The 17,932-nt window shown below is 35.9% G+C and overlaps 2 long non-coding RNA genes across 2 annotated transcripts in view; both read right to left on the bottom strand.

Moving 5' to 3' along the window:
* Positions 1-17,932, bottom strand: part of LOC147841777 (uncharacterized) — a 384,887-nt gene that overhangs the window by 240,159 nt on the left and 126,796 nt on the right. The gene's annotated exons all lie outside the window — the stretch shown is intronic.
* Positions 11,653-14,225, bottom strand: LOC147841778 (uncharacterized). Its single transcript, XR_015502624.1, has 3 exons — positions 13,321-14,225; positions 12,794-13,261; positions 11,653-12,555 (listed from the first exon to the last, which is right to left on the bottom strand). It is a non-coding gene; the product is annotated as an uncharacterized LOC147841778 (long non-coding RNA).

The following is a 17,932-nucleotide window of genomic DNA, read 5'->3' as shown; positions in this document are numbered from 1 at the left end:
GAGAAAGAGGAGTGTGTTTTGCAGGCAGTATGTTTTTCTTTTTGCTGCTCAGGAACATCTAGCATGGAGAGAAATGGTTGCAGTCAGACAGCTGGAGGGGGCCTGGGGAGCCAAACAGACCCTGCTCGTCTGCGAGAGAGAAAGAGAGAGAGAAAGAGTCTAGTTTAGTTAAGATACTTTAGCTTTAGTCCAACACTTCAAAGCCCTTCCATAGGGATGAGACAATGATTTTGGCTTGCAATGGTCTGAAAAGTCAGAGTGCCCCCTAGCACTCAAATCAACCATGACAATTACAAAAGCAAGGTTCTGCACGACCTGCAGTACTGCTAAATAAATATATAGTGGATGAATATTATATTATATTATATTGTTATATTATGTGTATTATATTATATTATATTATATTATATTATATTATATTATATTACATTATATTATATTATATTATATTATATTATATTATATTATATTATATTATATTATATTATATTATATTATATTAGTAATTATTTTTTAAATAATTTTTTATTCTATTTTTTGTATTTGTATTAATATGTGGGCTAATTTTATAGTCGACTATTGTTAAATAAATACAAATTGTCACTGAAACTGATATTAAATAAACCAAAATAGCACATGTTATCAGATTTGTATAATATGCTTTAAAATGAAAAATAATAATTTTTAAATAAATCATTAGAAATATTTAGGAAAAAGTATTAATGGACAAACTGAAAAAAACTGAAACTAGCGGAAATTATGTATATGAAATGTATAATCTATAAATGTTATGGATTTTACATAGAATAAAATAAACAACAAAAATTATTGTCACTCAAGAAGTTTTAATAAATTTCACAATTTACTACAAAAAATGCAAATAACATTCAAAGGAATGTTTTGAAGTAGATAGATTCAGCTACTATTTTCTCATAAAACACTGCAATTGCAAAAATCTCAATCACAAGTGCGAAAAATATATTATGTTACACTGCACAATGATTTGTTTAATGTTTAAAAATATATTATTAATCAAACCTGTAATTTATTGAGTATGGTCACCGGAAATGTCATAAAGACAAAAGCAGTAGTTTTAAATTCGAAAAGATATCATATATATATATATATATATATATATATATATATATATATATATATATATATATATATATATATATATGATATCTTTTGAATATTTATTTTTACCGCTATTTAGTTTTGTTTATTCAAGACATCCAAAACCTGTAATTTATTGAGTATGGTCACCGGAAATGTCATAAAGACAAAAGCAGTAGTTTTAAATTCGAAAAGATATCATATATATATATATATATATATATATATATATATATATATATATATATATATATATATATATATATATATATATATATATATATATATATATATATATATATATATATATATATATATGATATCTTTTGAATATTTATTTTTACCGCTATTTAGTTTTGTTTATTCAAGACATCCAAGTGAGCATGGCGTGTCATCTGACCCATATGCAGGATTCCCTCAGTCCTTTGAACTCTCTTTGAAGGCCAGACAGGTAATGTTTGATAAACACTGACTTAACTCTGCAAGTATTGGTTTGAGCCTGAGCTGGAGTGTTATTGAAGGGGGCGTTTATGTTATTCTGTTCCCTCAAACACTGTCATCTGCCTTCAGCTGCCAAATTTATTTTCCATTTAAACAGAAGGAAATGAAGAACCTTCCAGTGCTTTTTGGAATTTCACTTTGTAAGCCAGTAGGCTGTGCACAGAAAACAAACAGAAAAAAATAACAATAATAATAATAACAGCAACAAAATTAAAGTTTTTTCACATCTATGATAAAGCAAAATAGGTTTATTTCACTTCTAATCTTAATAAATTGTCATTATTATTATTATTATTATTATTATTATTATTATTATTATTATTATTAGTTGTTGTAATGAAATAGCATTATTATAGTATAAATCCACACTTCACTATACTGACCTTCCTCTTCCATCTCAATGCTTTCTTAGCAAGTGTGCATAAATCTATTTAGTATATATTATGTGCACATGTGCATCCAATCAAAACACTGCATTTATGTTTACATTGCGGTTTAATTTTTGGCATTTGTATGAGTGGTCCAGTCTTATGTGTTTTTCTGCTGGCATGCTATGACTGAGGCCTTTGTGGCTCTTTTGGGGTTAGTTTAATGGTGAAATCATTCTCACCGCTTACCCAAGGATACAGGACAGTTCAGTTTGAGATGATTTTACAGAACGAGTTTTAAAATCAGTTCACTTCTGTTGTCTATTTCAGAGCTAATCCATTCAAGAACCAGAGCCTTACTCATTATAAGTGATTTACAGGCTAAACAGTGTTGCCTGTGGTAAAGAAATGTTTTTCAGCTCTTTTCTATACTGCATGTTACTTTGATTAAGCCTGTTGATTAATTCCAGCCTATATAATCAGATATGATCGGTTATTTCCTATTGAGATCATCTGCATGTGACTCATGTCTTGGCTGCAGAACCGCATGCTTTTCCCTGAGCCAATGCCTAGAGGGAGCTGTAGCTCAAACTGCACATTTTTTTAAATCTTGAATGTTCACTGAGATAGTACTTTTTCAAAAGTGACTCCTTTGTATCTTATTTACACTTAAATTGTGCTTTTTAGTGGCATAAGGGTACATCTTAGCAATTTAATTGCTCAAATTTGTAACCTTTTTTTAAAGGATGCCAATGATACATTTTAATTCGATTTTTAAACCCAAAACATCATGAAGCTAAATCAAAATGACTTCTTCTTTGCTAATTGTTAAAAATAACAATAATTTGTGGATACTAATGAAATGCCATCCATTTATTTATGTTGTGATCAGTACCAAAGTATGCCTCTTAAATAATATTACATTCTTTAATAAAAGTTTTTTTTTCAATAAAATATCAGAACTATTACTTTTAGTGATATTACAACTAACTACAGTAATCAAATAAACACATTGAAGCCATCATGCTGTCCATAAAAACACTCATTAGATACACCTTACAAGTACTGGGTTGGACTCTCTTTTGCCTTCAGAACTGCCTTAATCCGTCGTGGCATAGATTCAACAAGGTACTGGAAATATTCCTCAGAGATTTTGGTTAATTTTGACATGATAGGATCATGCAGTTGCTGCAGATTTGTCGGCAACACATCCTTGATGTGAAGCGCTACGGTTACTAAAGTAAACCTTCGTTCCCAAAGAGGGGAATGGAAATGCTATGTGGAAACTTCCACTATGGGGTATTTCGTTAGAAACCAATCATCTGAAAGAGTATAAATCGGGCCAAGTAAATGACAATGAATTGGCGGCGTTAGCGTGCACCTACAACTCCGCAAGATGCAGTCTTCCAACCTTGTCTCCCAGAGGATGGTTAGCGGGGAGGGAAGACATGAGCCCGCCTTAACAAAGGGGGGCCAGCAGGGGATCACACATAGCAGGCACCTATATCCAGAATGCGGGCTGACCAGCGGGCATGCCAACAACTTAACGGGCTCGTCCTCTGAATCAGATGATGGGGGCCTCAGAGGAAATCTGCAGGGTTCACCAAACGGGGAACTGAACTGACAAAGCTGAAAAGAGCCTCTGAAATGATTTCAGGGGGACCACCTATTTTCTGTTGAACTCTCTCAGACAGTTCAGCACTAGATCGAGTCCAGCTCCAATCCGAGAAAGGAAATGCTCTGCACGGGGACGAGCTTGCTCTTTTCTCGGTTGACCTGAAACCCCAACAGGTGGAGGTGCTGGAGCACCTTGTCCCTGTGCATAGTCAATTGCTCCCAAGACTGGGCTAAAATCAGCCAGTCGTTGAGATAATTGAGTATACGGATGCCCGCGAGCCAAAGGGGTGCGAGGGCACCCTCTGCGAGCTTAGTGAAAACCTGTGGAGACAGAGAGAGCCCGAAGGGGAGGACCTTGTACTGCCATGCTTGGCTTTCGGACGCAAATCACAGAAACTGCCGGTGCCGTGGAAGAATGGGGACATAAAAAAAATACGTGTCCTTTAGGTCTATTGCTGCAAGCCAATCCCGACGCTTGCTAGTGCTGGTAGGTGGCCACTACATGCAAGGTGAGAGCAAAGGCACACACAGCACACTGTGTAAGCCTACTGTGCGCATCCAGGAAGAGGGGTTCTCACACCCCTCTATTAGGTTCGAAGCAGCCTGGGGAAGCACAGCCACAAAGTCTGCGAATCTGCTAATCAAATCGGGTTCGATGTGGTAATTAAAATGCATTGTCACATCTATAATGAAGCCGTGTCTTGTAAACAACCTCTCTGAGAAGAATTCAGATTATGATGTGACAAGTAAGTCTTTATGTCTTTAGTAAAATACTCTGGAGCCAGACCATGCCATATGTTAGAATAAGGATTTTACAAGACAGGTTATAAATATTAAATCTTTTATAAGATTTAAATACTGCCTTTATCAACCTATTAGCAGTTGAGAGTTTGATGTAAACATGCTCACCTACATTTATGAGGTGAAAGAAGAATGTCTTAACCATATTCTTCACAAAAGGCTTAAATGACAACAAGCGTAGCATCAAAGAAGACTAACTAAAAGTTAATGTGAAATGCTTGTGTCCACTTGACCTCCTCTTCTCTGCTCCCACCTCCCACCACAGAAGGGCTTAGTTAGGTCAAAAGGTCATTAGAAAATAGACTCCAAGCACAAGGGCGCCTTGGCACAGGGAGTTCATTAAGCAATTTGGTGCCGAGCCGTGCCAGTACTTACTACTGGATGTCACTCTTCAGTACTAGCAGCAGACATGTAAAGCTTATTTTGTGGAAAAATCAGCATGTCATTTTCACCTGAAGTGAATGAACTGAACTTTTAGAACGCCATGGAGAATCTGCATAATTGCTGAAGAGATCAGTGCATGAATTGTATGTTTCCAATGATATATAAACTAACACTTTTTATTACACATGACTCATTAAGTCTAATACAAATAAGTACCACAGACTGACATTATTATGACTATTAGTGTGAACATTTTAAAATGTACATGATAAAATGTACATTTTAAAAAACAAATAAAATGTAAAAAGGCATGAATAACATTTGATAAAATATACAATATCATTATTTCTAAACAAATTATCTATTATTATTTGCAAATACTGAAGTGCACATTTGCCAATATCAAAATTTAAGTAAAGCGTAAATAAATAATATTCAAGTAAAATAAAAAATAAAAATATTTTATATATATATATATACACACACACACACACACACACACACACACACACACACACACACACACACACACACACACACACACACTAATACATTCATTTATATGTCCTATATACCGTTCTATCATATGATCTGACGTTTTATCAGAAGAAGATTTTTTTTTTTTTTAAATGGGGTTGGGATAAATCTATACTTCTGATAATAATCAACCCCTGATACACAAAAATGTCTGTAGTTGAAGATACGTATTACTTGTGTATAAAATACTGCATATATAATAGAAGTGAAAACACTATAATACTGTAAATACATAATTAGAAATATTGATCATTTATTTTATACCATTTAAAATCTTTGGGCTCTATTTTAATGATCTAGGCAAAATGGTGCAAATGCATCAAGGTCGTGTCCAAATCCACTTTTGCTATTTTAAGAACTGAAAAATATGCTCTGTGCCTCGGCGCATGGTCTAATAGGATTGTGCTTATTCTCTCAATGAGTTATGGGTGTGTTTTGAGCATAACTTGCATTAAACCAATCAGAGTCTCATCTCCTATTCCCTTTAAGAGTCAGTTGTGTCGCACTATGGCACATTTGCTATTTACATGGCGGACTTTGTAAGTAGAAGAACTAAATGCTTCACTAGCGAGAAAACAGTTAAACAGACCATCTGCAGCTCAAGGATAAAAAACGAGCCTTCTCCACTCGGCCTCTTTACTTTACCTTTACTCTTTACTCCTTTGCTTTTGTGGATAAGGAAACAGTGATGTGCGCACTCCACTGAAGACATCCATTAGCATACATATTTAATTCCATTTGTTAAGGGCAAAGATTTGTTTCAAAACTATTTATAAATTCTGTTTAATTTCCCGCATACAAATAAATGAACAATAATAATGAAGAGTGGCCAAACAACTGAGTTATATCCAAACACTATTCTTCTACACATGCCCCATATGGTGATGAATGCATCTCCAAAACTCAACAGGTGGACAAATCTAAACTTTTTTTAAAATTAAAACAGCAATAAATATAGATATATTACATAATACTGCTAATCAGGGCTTAACATTAACTTTTTTGATCACCAGCCAGTGTGGCTAGTAGATTTTTACCATTACTAGCCACTCGCCATTTTCACTAGCCACAATTTTGTTGTTTGGAAAATATATTTATATGCATAAATATGATATTGACATGCTAAAATTACTTGATTTAGATTTTGTGGAATGTCCCCATGCCTCCTAATTTATTTTACTTTTTGTGTATGTTGTGTATGAGCTTGCTCAGTGAGCATGAGCACATGGGTCATGTTTTTATAGTGTTGTATTACAATAAGTTTTTATTTCACAGGACTTTTCAGAGCTCAAAGGATTTAACAAATTTAATCTCTAAACACAATATATATATAAAAAAATAATAATTTTATAATAGTATAACAAGCAAATATAGCTGTACTATTTATTTAACAAAACATTTCTTTAAAAAAAAAAAAAACAGTTGACACTAGTTGAGTACACATAAATGGGAAGTTAATATCCTATATCCTGTTTAAATAATGGTTAAATAAATAAAGTTAAAGCAACCGGTGCTACAATCTGGAGCTCCTGAAAGCAGCAGGACTGTATGTGCATGAACATAACTTTTTGTCTAGTTTATTTGAAAGAGAACCGATCAGACCAGTTGCTTTTCCAGGCACGGTTGTTTTTAAACAAGTAAACGGCTGTTTTAAACAGTCGCGCGCATCACTTCAGATGTTGGCAAGAGTGATTATCCTCTCATTCGGTATTCAACCGGGTTTCTTTTGCCCGCACGAACAAAATAATATTTGTCAGTCATGCTGCTTCTCGATTCTAAGATCGCGTTTGCACGAATGTTGGGCCATCCTTACTGTCGAACTCTGCTTTTAAAAAAAAAACTACAATTTAAATATTATTTTCAACCAGCCAAAGTGGCTAGTGGAGGTGGCTCAAAGTTCTTCAAAATAGCAAAGCACCAACAATGAACCTTAACACACCTCCCTTTTAGGCCGGAACACCCATGAGTCCACAAAGTGGCGCAAATGGATTTGCTATTTAAATTACATTTAAACTACAAAACGTGAGGATTAGGGTTGCGCTGTTCTGAAAATAGGAACAAATCGCACCAAGCATGTCTTAAGCCTTATTGCGCTGGGTGTATGATAGAGCCCCCCTGTAATATTTTATATAAAATAGTAAGCAAGCTCTAAGACCTCTCAATATATTTATTATGCCACATTCATACAATTGTGGAACTACAGAATTAAAAAATGTCAGAATGTTAAATGTATTTTCAGTCTCTTCTCAGAGAGATTAGACTCCAGCTTCAGAAATCTATTGAATAAATAGTCAAAATTCCTGCAGAATAACTTGCTGTTCCTGATCACTAATAGTTTCAGTCTTCATTTTCATACAGAAGCCATCACTCGCGTTAATGTGTGAAAACAGCTCTCGGAGTGAATCAGGTCACCTCTGTTGTCTGACCTCTCTGTGGGCTGAAACACAAATCACACATCAGCCTAAAGTTCAAAGAGGCGAAGTCACGGCTGGAGAGAGATCAGCAGGAGCAGGGACAGGGATGGCAGGAATGTAAAGTGGTTCCTGATGCCGAGTTCATCTCCCTCCGGGATCACAGTCTGTGCATTTCTGGGCCCGAGGCTTATTCTAGAGGCACAAGTGATGCGGGCAGAGACAATATGGATAACCATATGTTTCAAAATCATTGAGCCATCTGTATGTGCATCCAAATAGTTTCAGGTTGAAATAGAGAGAAAGAAGTATTGTGAAAGTTCATTGTACACAACTTGACATATCTTTTAATCACAATTTAGTCTACAACTGAAATGCACCTAAAGTAAGCAATTTACAAAAGTGGACTGAAACAGGCTTTTGAAAAGAGTACTTAATAGAGAAACAATATACTTCAAAAGAAAATACTTCTGTGCTGATTATAAGTTATAATTTCAGGCACACAATTAAGCGTTAATGTTGAAGTTGTCAGTTTCTGCACTGTAGAGTCACCTAGCGGAACTGCAATTTTATCATGTATTAAATGTTTGCAAACGTCACCTTTGCGCATCAATCCTCTTTCAACTCAGACATCACATCACGGTTCTTACGAGTCAATAAAAATGAAGCCATGTCTCGACGTGTAGAAGTATGTTGCTTTCAGTACAGGGTGGAACATATTAGGAATTCAATTTGAATTTTACCACAGACCGCGTTGTACTACTTTTTTTCTTCATGCTTAAATACCTATTTTGCACAATATAGTATTGTCTTATGTAAAAGTACTTGTATAATCCATCTTATTATGTGCATAGTTTAAGTATTTATAGTATATGTTTAGTCTGATTCAGTATATATGTTATAAATAGGTTTAAAATAGCTTTTATGTCCAGTGATGTGTTCGTATGCATGATTATGTTTATTTATGGGCCAAACGGTGGCTGGTTAGCACCGTCGCCTCACAACAAGAAGGTAGCTGGTTCGAGTCCTGGCTGAGTCCGTTAGCATTTCTTTGTGGATTATATATGTTCTCTCCATGTTTCTGTGGGTTTCCTTCTGGGTGCTCCGGTTGTCCCTACAGTCCAAAGACAAACTGTCGGTAGTGTATGTGTGTGAATGGGTGTGTATGAATGTTTCTCAGTACTAGGTTGCAGCTGAAAGGGCATCCGCTGTGTAAAACATATGCTGGATAAGTTGGTGGTTCATTCTGCTGTGGTGACCCCTGATTAATAAAGGGACTGAGCCAAAGGAAAATTATTGAATGAATGTTTATTTATATAGCACTGTGGTCTAGAAAGACATAACATTTTATTCCACATTATGTCTACAAATTTGGTGAAATAACAATAAAGCTTGATTTGACTTTGTCCAACTTGAGCTTAATAACTAAATTCAAGTTTAAAACATTTTAGCAAATTCTGCCATTGTTTACACTTGTTTAAACCTAGTGTCCTTCTTTATGTCTTTTGTCAATTTTTAGAAATATGCTGTGCACTCAAATGAAATCGGATTTTTTTTCAACCCAGGCTCATTCTGAAAACTTACCTCTATATACATTTCTGGAGACCCCCAAATACATCACAGGAGCTATGTTTTTGCAGTTCTTGTTTTCGTGAATCCACCAGAGGTCGCTGGGTACACTTTTCGAAATCTTAAATTTTTCTCACGAGTGTCATTCGCTCCTGCTGTTTTCTCATAAATCCAACAGAGGCCGCTGTCGACTGACTGTTTGACGGACTGAATGACTGACTGACGCTAAGTAACCCAACTAAGTAACCCAACCAATAGTATTCTAAAAAGCACAGATTGACCTGCACATCCACTTCCCTAAACCCAACCGACAGTTTTAAAAAGCTATTTAGAAAAAGGAAAGCCCTCACCTGATTTTTACCATGTTCTCACCCTGTTATTTACTTGTTTATTTTATTATTTAAATTAAATTCGTTAACACCTCTCTGCACTGCAGTCCAGCGACGTACATGGTGAGTTAACTGGACAAACTGATAACAGCTGGAAAGCAGTCCATATGGAGATAAGGGGTCAGCTGGTAAGTGCGAAAAGGAATGGCGTCATATCGCGCCATAGCGTTCAATTAAAAAATGAAATGCAGCCATACTTACTACTGGCTACATAATTCATGATCTTCAGAAATGTATATGGGGCTACGGTTTCAGAATGAGCCTATGTTGTTGTTTTTCCAACACAAGTTTTGCTACCTTTGGTTTGGGCCCAAACTCTTGATATTGGGTGCTAGAACTATCATTAAATTTGATCCAAGTGCAACGATTGGACAAACATTTTATGGTTCTGTGGGTAGAAATTGCTTGTTGATGCTAGAGTTCAGGGCAGAATGTCCAGACTGGTTTAAGCTTATGAGAAAGCAACAGTAACCTACTTATAGGTATACAATCCACTTTAAACTAATCACATAATTTTTCTATTTCCACAGATGATTCTGTCATCACCCCCTCCCTTCAACTTAAAAGTCTGGGTGTCATCTTCAACAGCACTCTTTCATTCACTGCACATGTTAATTATGTCACTCGGTTCGCTTAATTCCACCTTTGAAATATGAATCGTTTACGTCCTTCCCTCACACCTCAGTCAGCTGCCATTCTTGTTCATAGTTTAGTATCATCCCGTTTAGACTACTGTAATTCCCTTCTGTTTGGCCTACCTTAAAAACTCTTCATAAATTACAACTGGTACAAAACGCTGCAGCCCGTATTATCACAGAAACCCCCTCTATCTGTCACATCACACCCATTCTACAACAGCTTCACTGGCTTCCCATCTTTTTCAGAATTATTTATAAAACACTTCTTCTCACTTTTAAAACCATCCACAATCTCGCTCCTCCATACAGTTACCTTGATAATCTTGTTCATACCGCCACACCTTCTCGAACATTCTGGTCTTCTTCCATTCGCCTCACTGTTCCCTCTGTCCACCTTGTCACCATAGGCAGCAGATCCTTCTGGCACTCTGCTCCTCAGCTTTGGAATTCACTTCCTCCTGATCTCAGTAATGTAGACTCTTGATCACAATTTAAATCCAAACTCAAAACACATCTGCTTAGAACAGCTTATTCTCTTTAACCTGACTGCATTTTTAAAAGTTTGTATTGCATTAAATTGTCTTTTATTGTGTTTTTATTTAAACTGATTGTTCTAGCTGTCCTGTACGGTGACCTTGAGTGTCATGAAAGGCACCTTTAAATTAAATGCATTATTATTTATTCATTAAAAGTAACTTAAAAAATCACTTGTTACAGCTGAGGGATTTTTAATTTTGAATCAAAATACAAGAAACTTGAGATTGTTTACCATCATAATAAGATCAAAATATAATGGTGACTAGACCTTTTAAATGACTGCCCCTTGACTATAGAATATTCTTCCAATATATCTATTGAATTGTCCCCATCTGTCAATGCTTTTAATTTTGATTGAAATCCTACCTATTTAGGCAACAAAGGCTCATTCTGAAAACATAACCCTATATACATTTCTGGAGATTGTGAATTATGTAGCCAGTAGTATGGATGGTTGCATTTCATACTTTAACTTTCACTTTTAAACTTTTTGGGTCAATCTGTACTTTTGAAAACACTATCGATTGGGTTTAAGGAAGAAGGAGGGTGGGTGAGTCGATTGGTCAGTCATTCAGTCAGTCAGTCGACAGCGGCCTCTGGTGGAGTTACGTAAGAACAGCAGGTGCGAATGGAACTCGCAAGAGAAATTTAAGATCGCAAATATATAAAAGCATGTATATATATATATATATATATATATATATATATATATATATATATATATATATATATATATATATATATATATATGTATATATATATATATATATATTTTTTTTTTAGGGCACAGTTGGTAACTTGTCAACTTTTCTGTGCAACAGAAATGCGGCTTAGAGAAGCCTTTACGATTAATTAACTGTGACAAATTAAAACGCAGTTAATAGTGAAATTAGCTAATCGTTGCATCCCTATTAATGATTACAGTGCATTGTACAAAGGCATTTTCAACAAAACATATCCAAATGTTTTCGGCTGTCCGCACCACTCGCTTATGGTGACTTACGCTCTGCGCAGCCTCTGCAACTCATACTGAATTGAACGGACGCACAACACTTCATAGTTATAAAGGTCGTTTTTCGACTGAACTAAATTTATTTTTATGTCTTGGTCACACTATTTGGAGGGCCAGAACAAATTGCCTCGAGGGCCGGGTTTGGCCCGCGGGCCGCCAATTGAACAGCCCTGGACTACAGTCTCGCATTTTTTCAGCACCTAGATAATTAAGATGGTTTATTTATGTTTACTTAAGTACAAATATGTTTATTTGAAATGGCCAATTTATCTTTATTAACTTGACATGTATGTTTATTTTCAAAATGTAGGATTGTATGTGTTCCCCAGTTTGTACATGGGCTACCAGCAGCTCTGAGATTTCAGTGTTAATTTTTTCATACAATACACTTGGAACTAGTGTACTTTTCGTGGCTTTTAAGTAAAAGAAAATGAGTTTTGCAATAAATCGTTTTTTATTGTTTTCTCCTTAACCTCTTACTGTTCCTATTGCCTATAGAATAATAAAAAAAAGCATGTGTCAAGCCATGAGAATCGAACCAAACCGATATATATATATATATATATATATATATATATATATATATATATATATATATATATATATAATTTAAAAAAAATCTGTATTGCATTGAGTTTCTCTAAATGCAGCCTTCTCATTGTCCATTCAGAGACACTTAGAAAATAGTCTCTGAACACACAATAATTGAAGTAGATGAGCTACAACTACTGTACACAAACCACACCAATGCTGCTCCTGTTAGCTAACAGCAGAAAGCTAAGATTACCAACCACATGGGCATACCAAAATTGGACAATAAAAGATTGGAAAACGTTGCCTGAACTGATGAGTCTCAATTTCTGCCATGACATTCAAATGCTGGGGTCAGAATCATTTAAATGGCTCAGTCTACCAGACCTTACTGACCATGTCCAGACTGCAGTGTACCAATCTAGTGATGCAGCATCCAACAGAATAAAGAGCCATGTCACAAAAACTCAGATCTTTAGAAATTGGTTTCTTGAACAATACAGTGTGTTCTCTTTACTCAAATTACTTCAACAGTCACCAAATCTCAATCCAATAGGGCACCTTTGGGATGTAGTAAAACGCAGGATTCACATCATGGATATGCAGCTGACAAATTTAATGCCATATTGTCAATATGAGCCAAAATCTGAGGAATGTTTCCAGTTCGGTCTCCTTGAATCAGTGCAACAAGGATTTAGGCCAGTTCTGAATGCGAAACAGGTTTAACCAAGTACTAACAACAACATTTTAAATTTGAATTCAGATTAATTGCAATAATTTGAAATACTTTAGTATTTTCCCCTTTAAGAAGACATAATTTCAGAAATATCTTAATAGATTTTTTATTATACTGTATTAATAAAGTGTCCTAAAATAACTGATAAGCATTGATGGCTTGCGAAAATATACTTCAATACAATTTCTGTTGACTGTTGTTGTTGTGTATAATATGTATTTGTATTTACAATTGTATCAATACATTTACAATTAGGTAATAATTAAACCTTTTGGACTGATCAAATTAACCAAACCTTGTGTTATGTTTGTGGCTGTTTTTTCCCCATTGACTTCCATTACAATGACTTTTTTATTGCAAAGCCATGACACCAGATAATCACGCATTCCTGATTTTATGAGTTTTTCACTGATGGGAAGACTCTTGATCATCAGTTGGCAGCGTTAAGCCTTTAGATAAGCCTGTACAAAAAAAGTTTCTGGCTTTTATTTGGAGTTTTATGGAGTAAAACAGCAAATTATAGTGTCTATAGTTATGTAAATCACTATGTTCTGAGATGTTTTGCTACTGATTTTTTTTTCTTATACATATCAAGGTCCCTCTCACACTCTCGCACACACCCACACACACACATACTCCATATAACCATTTTTTTTCCCAGAAAATACGCCAGAAAATTTTTTTTCCACTGAAACTGATGATCATCAATAAAAATTGTAAAGTATCTATTCTCAAGAGCAAACCAGCAACAATTATGAGTGCAAGATTATATAGCATCATGAATTTGCAATCATTGTAATGAAAGTCAATGAGGCAAAAACAGACACAAACAGAACAAAAGGGTAGTAAATTTGCCCAAATGTAAAATTTTCGAAGCATTTCCTTAAAATATTTGTCTAAAGATTTGTCACCAAAAATCTTTCTTGTGTACAGTTATTGTTGTTTTACCTCCAGTCCTAATTCTGTGTCTAATAAATGTTTTGTTAACATTTGTCAGTTTTCTGTTAACATCGTTCCCCTCTCTCCTCTCCCTATGCTTACCTCTCTTTATGCTCTAGTGTCCTATCAATTAATAGTGTGAAAAAAAAGTTGAGTACATGAGAAAAAAAACAAAAACTTCTGGCATTCCAGTTCTGCAGACAAAAAAATAAATAAAAATTCAGTTGGTACAACTAAAAAAATCTGTTACAGAGTAGTTCACCTCTCTAGAAAACTAATAATCCTATGTTAACCCAATAAAAAAAGTTTTTTTGTATTACTGACAAATCATTTTAGGTCAGTGCAGCTGATGTTTTCAAAAGTTGAGTAAATAAGAAAAAGCAAAAGGAAATATTCTCTGGTATGATGGTTTATTCAACATGACGTCATATCGATGTTGTACCCCAACATACTGTACCACAATGTCATGGGGACGTTGGATTTTGTTTGGAAATGAAAATTGTGTTGACGTCAGCACCCAACATTTGGCCGACATCAATGTCCAATGTCCAACATAAAACCAACCAAATATCAATGTCTAATCATGTTACACCTTGACGTTGTGACCATTATGACATCTATCAGATGTTGGATTTTGGTAACTTTCCAACACAACCTAAAATTAACCAACTATCAACGAAATTTAAAGAGCCCATATTATGGGTTTTTGAAAATGCCCTTCCATGTAGTGTGTAACACAGCTCTAAGTGAAGTGAAATATCCAGCTAAGGCTTAAATCTGTAAGTGTAGTGTGTTTAAAACTGATGATTCAACTATAAAAAAGTCGACTTATAGTGCTTCAAATGAGTCGTCTTGATAACGAGTCATTAGGTGTTTTGCCATGATGTGACAATGAAGTTATTCACGTGCACGCGCAAACCCGGGAGATTTGAAACCTGCGGCCCCGCCATCTAACACAGAAACCTACACACACACACACACACACACACACACACACACAAACACACACACACACACACACACAAACATGCCGGTCGATTGAAGTCACACTGCAGATGGATATTATTGAGTCTCTACTAGGGATGTAACGGTATTAAAAATACCGTCATACCGCAATATTAATTTTTTTCGATATTACCGAAGTCGCATGACTCGGTAAAACTGTAGGTCTTCTGAGAAAATTTGCTCAGGCGAATGAAGCGAACGGGAGGTAGCTGAAACTACATTTCCTATCAGCCCAGGCGTGGCCATAATTCTTTGCGGTCTGTTGTCGCTACAGATCCAGTAATGCGGAAATGGAGTGTGCTGCTAGTAGCGGAGATAAAAAAAAGATGGAAATGATCGAACCTAAAGCGGGTGTTGTCGCCGCGCGAGTTCTGATCAGCTGTGTTGTCGCGCGCGTTCTGATCAGCTGTGTAGTCGCGCGCGAATTGTAAAGCGCCGAGGGGGGGTTGAGCGCGCATACTCAAGAGCGGTGTTGTCGCGCACCTACTGAAGGGCTGGACGGAGGTTGTGTCGCGTCGCGGGGGCACTTTTGATCGTTTTGGAAGGGCATTTTCTATCCAAGACTAAAAAGGGCATGTTCACTGCACAGGTTGAGCCCTATGTGTGCACGTGCCTGCAAGTTGGGGAATACGACTAATAGCAGTCATGGGGACTGCAGAAACACAGCACACTGTTCAGATTGATGCAGACATTGACTTGTACCGCAAAGAGACCTCTATCTCACTCATGGTTTGTCTTCTCAAGTGGGGAAAAGACAATGCACAACGTTACCCACTGCTGTCAACATGGACCAAGTCATATCTCTGTCCCAGAAACCTCAGTCCCAAATGAGAGGGTTTTTTTCTGTTGCAGGGGACATTGTAAATACCCAGAGATACCAGCTTTTACCAGATTATAGTTATATGATAATTTTCCTTTAAACCCATCTCTATCTAAGTGAGTGAGTGATTAAATGTTAAATGTGATGAGTTTTCAACAATACTAAATTGAAACTTTATTTTTTTTACATGGTTTAATAATTTTTTGTTATTAAAATTGAAGTTATTGTTTCAAAGCTTACGGATAGATGGCTAATTTGTATGTCATTGACACTTTGGGCACTTTTTTGGAGTATTTTCATAAGTTTTGTTTTTCCTGTAAATGATTCAATAAATACCGTACCGTGACATTCATACCGAGGTATTACCGTACCGTGAAATTCTGATACCGTTACATCCCTAGTCTCTACCCAAAGATGAAACCTCAGCATAAGCCCATCCTTGAGAAGTTGGAAACTACTGGAAACTTCTGGAAACTACCTGCTACAAAGAATACTTTGTTTGTTAAAGGAAGGATTAGTAAAGAGTAATGATGGACATGTCAGGACATGGATCGGTTTCTTCCTCCATTTCTCAAGTGTAAGTACGTGCGATTAAAGTTGTTGCCTCGTTGACTCTAGCTTGCAAATCTATTTAGTTGTGATTTGTTACTTGTACTGTATCCGGTTAACTCGCTATATTCTCAAATCGCGTGCAAAGCCACGTTAAAAACGCGACGCGTGCCGCTTTGTTTACATTCCGTGGAGGAGGGTAATGTACGTATGTATGTGTGTGCGTGTGTGTGTGCGTGTGTGTGTGTGTGTGCTCGCGCTCGATGTTGTCCAGAGGAGGGTTATATGTGTGTGTGTGTGTGTGTGTGTGTAAATGTGTGTGTGTTCGTGTATGCGAGGACGAGGGCAATATGTGTGTGTGTGTCTGTGAAAAGAGCAGAGTGTGACAAGCTAGGAGATCTATTTGCCAGTTCTTGGAGTTTTTGCTCAATAAAATAGTTAGTCGTCTGTATTTTCAAGTCCATCGTCTGTATTTACATTCACCTACTGGCAGCTAAAATCCATGCCTTACACTGTCGAGCGTGTATGCACTGTGACTACTTCTATATTGTTCATTAACTGCTGGGCATTTCACTCTGTCTCTCGCTGAAGGCAGTCAGTGTCAACCAATCGCAACAGACTGTCATTGGTCCAATCAGCGCAGATTAGCTTCACATTAAGGAGGGGTTTGGGAACAAATGAATCACTGGACGATTCATATGAGAGTCGCTGGGATAATTAGGTAAAAATAAATGCAGATTATAAGACCATGAAAGTGTTTTTGACCTTGCATGCATATTAGACTGTTGTTGGAGACCCTTACAACCAAAATATAACCCTATTTCATGTATAATAGGGGCTATTGGATGTCACAGTAACATCGCTATTGGATGTCAAAGTAACATTGTCTTTAGATGATGGCTAGACATTGAATTTTGGTTACCTGACATCAAGATCTAAATCTAACCTAATGTTAACGTCTTATGATGTGTGCGTGACGGGTTGGATGTTTTTTTTTTAACTGACTTCAATTTTTTACAGTGCATTTGCTGAAACACAGAGAAAGTTGTGGCCAAATTAAGATTCAAAATCACCCCAGACTGGATGAAAAAATCCCGAAGAGCACATGAGGGTAAAAAAACTAATCAAAAAATGTTGTGAGTATAATTATCGCTTTCCAACATTCATTAAAATACCTTTTTTTCTGTGCAACAGGGAAGAGAAATGTATAAAGAAATTGGAACCATATAAGGGTGAGTAAATAATGAGTAAATTTGCATTATCTTATTAATACAATTAATTAATAATATAAAATCAACTGCATAAGCTTAAATGGGGAAAAAACTGACAAAATTATTTTCAACATTAATTTCAAACATCTTTGTCATGTCTTGGTATAACATGGCGTCAAGTAAATTAATTTAATTTATTATTAAACCTAGTCAAATAGTGTTAGAGTTAGGGTTCTAAAATTAGCCAACATAGTGTACATT

The sequence above is a fragment of the Danio rerio genome, chromosome 11 (genome assembly GCF_052040795.2).
Source record: "Danio rerio strain M-AB ecotype USA chromosome 11, GRCz13ab, whole genome shotgun sequence".
NCBI lineage: Eukaryota > Metazoa > Chordata > Actinopteri > Cypriniformes > Danionidae > Danio > Danio rerio.
Note: the sequence above shows the minus strand (reverse complement) of the source record. Positions and strands in the feature narration are given on the sequence as shown.